This window comes from Salvelinus sp. IW2-2015, linkage group LG17 (assembly GCF_002910315.2).
Source record: "Salvelinus sp. IW2-2015 linkage group LG17, ASM291031v2, whole genome shotgun sequence".
In the NCBI taxonomy this organism is placed as follows: domain Eukaryota; kingdom Metazoa; phylum Chordata; class Actinopteri; order Salmoniformes; family Salmonidae; genus Salvelinus; species Salvelinus sp. IW2-2015.
Window position 1 is genome coordinate 25,723,830 of NC_036857.1, and position 9,685 is coordinate 25,733,514.

Genomic DNA, 9,685 nt, shown 5'->3' on the forward strand with positions numbered 1-9,685 from the left:
CTAATAAGCAGCTTTTAGCCTCCATTGCACAAATGTCAGTCCAGCCACTTGTACGAGCTTGTTAGCATCAAGTCATGAATGCCTTAATAAGAGAGTTCTGCTCATGGAAGCATTGTTGAGCCCAAAGTGCCATACACTGTACCCACACACACCAAACACAAAGACTTTATCTACACCAGTCAAACTACAACAGTAATCTGCTGATCCAAGGGAAAGCCCTTTAAATTCKATTTCGGCTGCATCTAAAGCCTGGATTTGGACTGTATCAGACCCTTCTACCAGTATTTATACTGCCTGTGTTAATTGTGTTAGACTAACCACTAACCTGTCATTTCTTATACAGGTGAATCAGACATGACTTTTAGTGTGTTTGGGACAGGAATGAAGACTGGATCGGTATACAAATGACTTACCGTATTTAAAATGATGTCATGAGAGGGAGGGACAATTCCCAAAACTCATACATCTTTTAACTACCATACCATAGGATTCCAAGAAATGGGGCAAGAGAAAGGCACTCTATTTCAACAATACATTTCCTCCTTATTGCTTGAGAGTTGAAGGCCATGCCAGGCACATACTTGAGAGTTTTGATTGTCTTATGTTTCCCTAAAATGTGTTTAATGACAGCTTTGTGAGCATGCCGCGACTCATTCTCTGTCCTGGCATCTAACATATGCACGCACGCACGCACGCACGCACGCACGCACGCACGCACGCACGCACACACACACACACACACACACACACACACACACACACNACACACACACACACACACACACACACACACACACACACACACACACACACACACACACACACACACACACACACACACACACACACACACACCCCCGAAAGAGCATGCCTGCCAAAGCGGTTGCAAAACCACGTCTTCGACTGAGACTCCCTGACAGGAATTTCCCATCGCCCCATTATCAGCATCAGACGAGCTGAGTGATCGCAATTACATCTGCCCAAATGCTAAGAGCAACCGTTTTTCCTCCTTTTCCACCTCCTATCCTATCCCAGAGAGGAGAGGTTGAGTTTATGAATGGGCCCATTGTGAAATTGTGAGGTTTCTGTCTTTCTGTCTGGCTGTCTGACTGGTTCAGGGTTATGTAAACAAGCCTGTATAGCTTTAATGAGGCTTTAGTTAGCTAGCAGGATTCCTCCCTGTTTAGAAACTTACTGGGGTCTGTGGGGTGATGGTGTGACGGCTTTAGCAGAGTACCTCCCATGGTGGGCAATGATTCCCACCAGAAGGCTATGGCAGCTCGTGACAATGGTTACCTACTCGTGTGCCAAGTACCAATGCAACATTATCAGTGTTGTGCATTATTGTCTCTGCAAGGAATAAATCAAGACAGGTTTTGTAGAAGCGAAGCACTAATGGGTTGTGTCTTATCTGGTGAAGTAGCTTGCCTTTTTAAAACACAGGTTGATGTTTATTGGGATGAATCCTGTCCTGGAGGCAGAGTTATTTAACTAGGCAAGTCAGTTAAGAACAAATTCTTATTTTACTGATGGCCTACCCCGGCCAAACCCCGGGCGATGCTGGACCAACTGTGCCCCGCCCTATGGGACTCCCAATCACAGTCGGTTGTGATACAGCCTGGAATCGAACCAGGGCCTGTAGTGACGCCTCTAGCACTGAGATGCAGTACCTTAGACCTGTGCCACTCGGGAGCCCTGTTCACTCGGGAGCCCCCTATATATCGTAAAAATCCTTGACAACAAACCGTTGCTTTTGGTCTTATTTTAAGGTGAGGGTTAGGGTTAGGATTAGGCATAATGTTAGCAGTGTGGTTAAAGTTAGGGTTTAGGTTAGGGTTAGGTTTAAAATACAATTTTATGATTTCTTGACTGTGCAAGCTAGGGACTACTCTGCAGAGCTGCCCCTAGTACATGAATCATCCCAATAAAAGCCAACCTGCTTTTTAGACAGGGTGCTTCCTCGGTTCTCCCTTCATTGTAACAAGCAAGGCAGTAAAACCTTTTTTCTCCCAATCATACAATACAGATAGGAATTTTTCAAAAACTACATTGCAGCTGAACAATGCAGAGGGGACGTTGATTGGATGAGAGGTGGCTTTCTGTCTCACTCTCCTATTTGTAAGCACTTCCAAACAAGGCTACCTGCAGAGAGCAGAGCAGACAGAGCCTGTGTCCTAAATGTCACCCACTTCTCTACATATATAAAGGGCATAGGGTTCCATTTGGGACACAGTCAGAGAGACTGTCTCTCCCTTGGAGAAGCACGCCAAGCTCCTGTATATTATGTTTTGCGCATGCTTAGATTTTTTTCACAGCAACCCAAGTTTCTCCAAACAGTTACTCAGCCCAAGACCCACTGATACCTAGGCAGGGTACTCTAAACTACAGGAGGCTGCTGAGGGGAGGACGGCTCATAATAATGTCCAGAACGGTGCAAATGGGATGGCATCAAACACAAGGAAARCATGAGTTTGATGTATTTGATGGAAAACAGAAAGGAAAACGCTGCACACTGCTACTCATGCTCCGAGGGGATTTTATTTATAACAACGTTTCGACCCTTAGGTCTTCATCAGGCATCCATATCCCAGATGGGGGTGGAAGGTCCTATACAGTGCCTTGCAAAAGTATTCATCCCCCTTGGCGTTTTTCCTATTTTATTGCATTACAACCTGCAATTTAAATGGATTTTTATTTGGATGGACATACACAAAATAGTCCAAATTTGTGAAGTGAAACGAAGAAAATAACTTGTTTAAAAAYAAATTAAAAATGGAAAAGTGGTGTGTGTATATGTATTCACCCCCTTTGCTATGAAGCCCCTAAATAAGATCTGGTGCAGCCAATTACCTTCAGGAGTCATATAATTAGTTAAATAAAGTCCACCTGTGTGCAATCTAAGTGTCACATGATCTGTCGCATGATCTCAGTATATATTCACCTGTTCTGAAAGGCCCCAGAGTCTGCAACACCACTAAGCAAGAGGCACCACCAAGCAAGCGCGATCTTGCAGACCAAGGAGCTCTCCAAACAGGTCAGGGACAAAGTTGTGGAGAAGTACAGATCAGGGTTGGGTTCTAAAAAAATATCTGAAACTTTGAACATCCCACGGAGCACCATTAAATCCAGCCTGAACGAGCTGCAAAGCTCCACCGCGGAGATTGGAGTATCTGTCCATAAGACCACTTTAAGCCGTACACTCCACAAAGCTGGGCTTTACGTAAGAGTGGCCAGAAAAAAAAGCTATTGCTTAAAGAAAAAAATAAGCAAACACGTTTGGTGTTCGCCAAAAGGCATGTGGGAGACTCCCCAAACATATGGAAGAAGGTACTCTGGTCAGATGAGACTAAAATTGAGCTTTTTGGCCATCAAGGAAAACGCTATGTCTGGCGCAAACCAAACACCTCTCATCACCCCGGGAACACCACAGTGAAGCATGGTGGTGGTAGCTTCATGTTGTGGGGATGTTTTTCATCGGCAGGGACTGGGAAACTGGTCAGAATTGAAGGAATGATGGATGACACTAAATACAGGTGAAATTCTTGAGGGAAACCTGTTTCAGTCTTCCAGAGATTTGAGACTGGTACAGAGGTTCCCCTTCCAGCAGGACAATGACCCTAAGCATACTGCTAAAGCAACACTCGAGTGGTTTAAGGGGAAACATTTAAATGTCTTGGAATGGCCTAGTCAAAGCCCAGACCTCAATCCAATTGAGAATCTGGTGGTATGACTTAAAGTTGCTGTACACCAACGGAACCCATCCAACTTGAAGGGCTGGAGCAGATTTGCCTTGAAGAATGGGCAAAAATCCCAGTGGCTAGATGTGCCAAGCTTATAGAGGCATATCCAAGAGACGTGCAGCTGTAAATTCTGCAAAAGGTGGCTCTACAAATATTTTGTTTTTTTTGGGGGGGGGGGGGGGTTGAATAGTTATGACACGCTCATGTTTTTGTTTTTTTGTCTTATTTCTGTTGTTTACATAAAAAATATTTTGCATCTTCAAAGTGGTAGGCATGTTGTGTAAATCAAATGATACAAACCCCCCAAAAATCTATTTTAATTCCAGGTTGTAAGGCAACAAAATAGGAAAAATGCCAAGGGGGTGAATACTTTTGCAAGCCACTGTATATAGGGGCAGTACTCAGTGACATCACTTCCTGAAACAGGAGGTACAAATAATATTAACAATATTATTTGATATTTAGTGTATCAAAATATATGATCATACACAAGGAATGTGATCAGTATTTACAGTAATATACAGTACCAATCAAAAGTTTGGACACACCTACTGATTCAAGGGTTTTTCTTTATTTTTACTATTTTCTACATTGTAGAATAATAGTGAAGACATCAAACTATGAAATAACACATATGGAATCATGTAGTAACCAAAAAGTGTAAAACAAATCAAAATACATTTTATTTGAGATTCTTCAAAGTAGCCACCCTTTGCCTTGATGACAGCTTTGCACACTCTTGGCATTCTCTCAACCAGCTTCATGAGGTAGTCACCTGGAAGGCATTTCAATTAACAGGTGTGTGCCTTGTTAAAAGTCAATTTGTGGTATTTCTTTCCTTCCAAATGCGTTTGAGCCAAACAGTTGTGTTGTGACAAGGTAGGGGTTTTATACAGAAGATAGCCCTATTTGGCAAAATACTAAGTCCATATTATGGTAAGAACAGCTCAAATAAGCAAAGAGAAACGACAGTCCATCATTACTTTAAGACACGAAGGTCAGTCAATCAGTAAAGTTTCAGGAACTTTGAAAGTTTATTCAAGTGCAGTCGCATAAACCATCAAGCGCTATGATGAAATGGGCTCTCATGAGGACCGCTACAGGAAAGGAAGAAGCAGAGTTACCTCTGCTGCAGAGGATAAGTTCATTATAGTTAACTGCACCTCAGATTGCAGCTTCACAGAGTTCAAGTAACAGACACATCAACATCAACTGTTCAGAGGAAACTGCGTGAATCAGGCCTTCATGGTCGAATTMCTGCAAAAAAACACTACTAAAGGACACCATTAATAAGAAGAGACATGCTTTGGCCAAGAAACATGAGCAATGGACATTAGACGAGTGGAAATCTGTCCTTTGGTCTGATGAGTCCAAATMATAGATTTCTAGTTCCAACCACCGTGTCTTTGTGAGACACTGGGTAGGTGAACGGATGATCTCCGCATGTGTGATTCCCAACGTGAAGCATGGAGGAGAAGGTGTGATGGTGTGGGGGTGCTTTGCTGGTGACACTGTCTGTGATTTATTTACAATTCAAGGCACACTTAACCAGCATTGCTACCACAGCATTTTGCAGCAATACGCCATCCCATCTGGTTTGCGCTTAGTGGGACTATCATTTGTTTTTCAACAGGACAATGACCCAACACACCTCCAGGCTGTGTAAGGGCTATTTGACCAAGAAGGAGAGTGATGGAGTGCTGCATCAGATGACCTGGCCTCCAAAATCACKCGACCTCAACCTAATTGAGAGGGTTTGGGATGAGTTGGACCGCAGAGTAAAGGAAAAGCAGCCAACAATTATTCTACAATGTAGAGAATAGTACAAATAAATAAAAACCCTTGAATGAGTATGTGTGTCCAAACTTTTGACTGGTAATGTATATACACACATTATTCAATTAGGATAAAAAACACAATCGTTTTGACAATTTAAGACCCAGATGTTGTGTTTCACCTGTCCGTATATTGCTGTGGTGCTTACTGATCTGGATCTTAAGGCTTCTACGGGTCTTCCCTACGTAATGAGTTATTTGATACCATTCCACTAATTCCACTGCAGCCATTATCATGAGCCTGTCCTCCTTAATTTAGGTGCCACCAACCTCCTGTGCTCTAAACACAACTGTTGCTATGATACCAGCTTGGTATCTAAGTCCTTTCTCTTGACTCTCTGTTGGAAAAGAAAGAAGGTGAAAGAAAATGCAACGGAGGGGTCATGTGTGGCATTCCTTAAGCTTTTCTACTATCTTTCTCTTTGGGGAGTCTCTCTCTCTCTCTCCCCCGTCACTTCTTTCTTTCTCTTTAGTCGGACGGGCTGGTAAATTATCCCCTAGTCAAAGCTTACATTACGACATGCAGCTCAGTGAAGATTTGGAATGATCAAAGTACACAGCCAGTGAGCAACACTAGATTTTTCTATAAATTGTGCTCTAGATGCAGAAGCAGGGGTTGTTTTTCATACCTGGAGGCTCCAGGAAAGCATCCACACCTTGCCAGGAGGAGTGGGAGACGTTTTTCCGCTAACAGTACCTAACCCCCCCTGTCTGTCCATATCAGTCCATGTAAAGAGTTAGACAGAAAGGTAGAGATTGTTGGTGTACATGTTGGACACTTATTTACAGTAACCATAGCTCCTAGATAGATATAGATACCTTGCCTAGGTTACACTTCTTTTTCCAGTCTGTCAAAGAAACCTACCCAACTAACTGCAAGTTCATTATCATTCATTCTTGTCCTTTGCTTTTCCAAAGGTTGATGTGGCTTATTAGGGGAAGTACTGGTAATTATATCTGGCCACTCATACCTGCAAAATATTTGCAAACTGCACACTCATCCCCTCCATGATATAGTCAATTCAAACTGTCCATCCTATCTCTCGTATCTTCATTTAGCTAATCTGTTTTACATCTGCTTTTCTGAGGAAATGTTTTCTTTGTGAGCAGACAGCAATAATAGAGTAATTTCCTGTCATTTTATTCTAAAATTACACAGCTGTCAAGTGCATTTATAGTTTCGTACTTTCACACACATGCTCCATCCGTGCCTGTTTCTGGCCTTCCCACATCAAATTATCTTCAGTCTCCTTATATTTTTTCAAATGCAACATGCCACTACTATGTATTAAACAGTGGAAGGACACAAAACAATCTCGAAATCATCCCCATCTGTATTGTAAGACATTACAACAGCACAACAAATCAAACCATCCGTCCCAGCTCCCAGCTCCCAGCTTCTCTACACTATGGTTCTGGGTTTAACTATGCACAAATTGTGTAAGGACACGAAGCCAAATATATTACAGAAGCACAACAAAACAAGGTCATTTGTCCCCGACTCTCTTACCCCAGGTCGAGACAAAGTTCCTGTCCTGGGTTTAGACTGGAGACGGTGGACGATGTCATAATGACACAGAGAGTGTCTTTCAGAACATTCCCATAATTATCCTCCTACCCTCCATCTCATCTGTCTGACGTGGATCTGTCACTGACATTGATTGTTTGTCCTGATGCCCACCTCCTTGGGGAGTGGAAGGGGATGGTGGGGGATGTTTGGATCCTCCTAGACTGGAGTTGGAAAGGTTGCATTGAGGAGCCCATGGGAGAGCTAGAGACCCGTACTGACTGGAGCCATTGGTGAGATTGGTATCGTGTTAATGGGGGCCAAGGCTCCAAGACACATAGCGGGAAAAACCATAAGAGCCAATGGAATGTAGAGTTCCTTGAATCAATGTCAGAATTTCTGAATTAGAGACAATTGCAGACGCAGCACACAGACATGAGACAATGTGCCCTGTTTGGAACCTGGCTGGGCTGAGTTTTTGTTCACCCTCGCTCAGTGTGTGTGTGTGTTTATACAGTATGTGCATGCGTGCATGTGTGGTGTACCTGTGTGCCTGGCACCAGCTGATTACCTAATTCYACAGCGCCACTAAGCTGTGTCGTAATGAAAAACATGTCAAGCATCTTCACTGGTCTGATTATGACTAGACAGGGAATAGAACTAATGGCACTAAAAAGGCTAAATCTCCCCCTCATTATGTCTCCCCTGACTGATAAGGGATGTAGAGGGGCTGGGGGTAGAGAGGCTGGGACTGAGACTTGGGTAGGGGGTTGGGATTATGTTATGTGGTAGGGGGGCTGGGGGGCTGGGAATAGGGAGTGGGACTGGGGTAGCGGTAGAGAGGGGCTGGGCTGGTGTGGATGGAAGTGCCCTGGTCTGGACCTCGTCTGGACCAAGATGAGTTTACAGACTCAGTGATAATCCCTGGCCATGAAAAACAGACATGGAAGCATAGGTGCTCCCCCAGCAAACAGGGGATGTCCTAAGAACATTAGGCAACATTCCCATTAGGTCCCTTTTATGGTTGTGGCAATATGTTATCCCACTGTTCTGAGAATGTTCTAGGATAATTAAAATAACACGTCCACCTCAGGACCATAAAGGAACGTTCAGTACAGGTCCCGGTTTAGTCGCAGTAAAACGCTATGATAAAGTATTTTGATGTTCACTAGTGAATGTTAAAAATAAAATGAGAAGACACTGAAAATTACAAACAAAATTCCCATTGACGCACTAATGCAATTCCACAAAATACACAACATGCACAGCAGCAGATTAGCAAAAAATCCAAACAGGTTGTCGGATGGAAGCCTCTAGCCTAACCTATTTACTGCACACAAAGTCGCCATGAATTCAAAGCACACGCATAATTGACACTGCCGGACTGCACACGCGACCCGAATGCAGTTAATAAACCCTACAGGAAACCCATAACGTTTAGCCTATAAAATAACTTGTGCCTCTTTAAGCTGTAATTTGATAGGCCAATGCACAATTCACTACATAGGCATGTCTGTCACAGACATGAAGTCTGTTAACAATTCAGAGATGCATGAGGGAAAAATCGATGTTCTCCTGTCCTAGAGCCTAGGTTATTTTCCTATCCAGTCCCAATCCCACTGAAACCCAAAATCCCGACTCCTGTCTCGCATGAAAATTCTGTGATCCATAGATTGCATTATCAAAGCACATCTTATGCATGTCAACATACCGCTATACCATTTCCTCTGCTTCTCTGTGCTGTCTCGTACTTGCTGCCCATATGAGAGCTTCATTAGAGAATGTGTGATTAACAAACGGTATGAGAATAGATATGGATATTTTTAACAGTYTTGGTCCCAGTTAAGATACTTTGATATTTAAACTATTTATACTCTTCATCTCCCTGAATGTTATCCATGCGCTGGTCTGCTATCTATAGGCCTATAATCATCCATTCAATTTAGCCAAATATAGGACATATTCTGTCATTCGTTGAAGGAGGTTATCTAGCAAGCTTAGCGACTTTGGTCACTTGACTTTTCTTTAACTGCGTTTACAAAGTTTGTATGATTCGACAACGCTATACTCCACGATTTACAATGGAGTTGAGCGGCGACGAGTGTGGGCAGACTGGAGCTCCGACGTCAGATAAAATTACGTTTTATAAAAAATACGACATTGTTCTGTGTAATTGTGGCTTACTATTCTTTAGGTGCTGAAAGCAGTCGTTTTTGATAAATATGTATTTTTTCGAAGATAGTTACTTTATTATTACTAAGTATCAGTTTAATTTGCTCTGAAATCTTTACATAGTGGCGCAGCGGCTTCTTATTTAGGGAGAACCCTGGCAGAGTGACCATATCATGGTTTGAAACACTTTAATTTGATTTTGATTTATTAGGATCCCTAATAAAAGATTAGAGGGCCTAGAGAGCTGCCAATTTTTGCTCTATTTCCTGGTACTCTCTGGACAAATACAAATTATTCCTGGTATTGAAACTTGGTAGATTTGACATAAAGTTGTCCTCATTGACCACAAGGAGATGTTTTAGACGGGACATTCAGCAAACACAAGGGGACTACCAGTACAGGTCCTGGTTTACTACTGGCAGTATGGTACA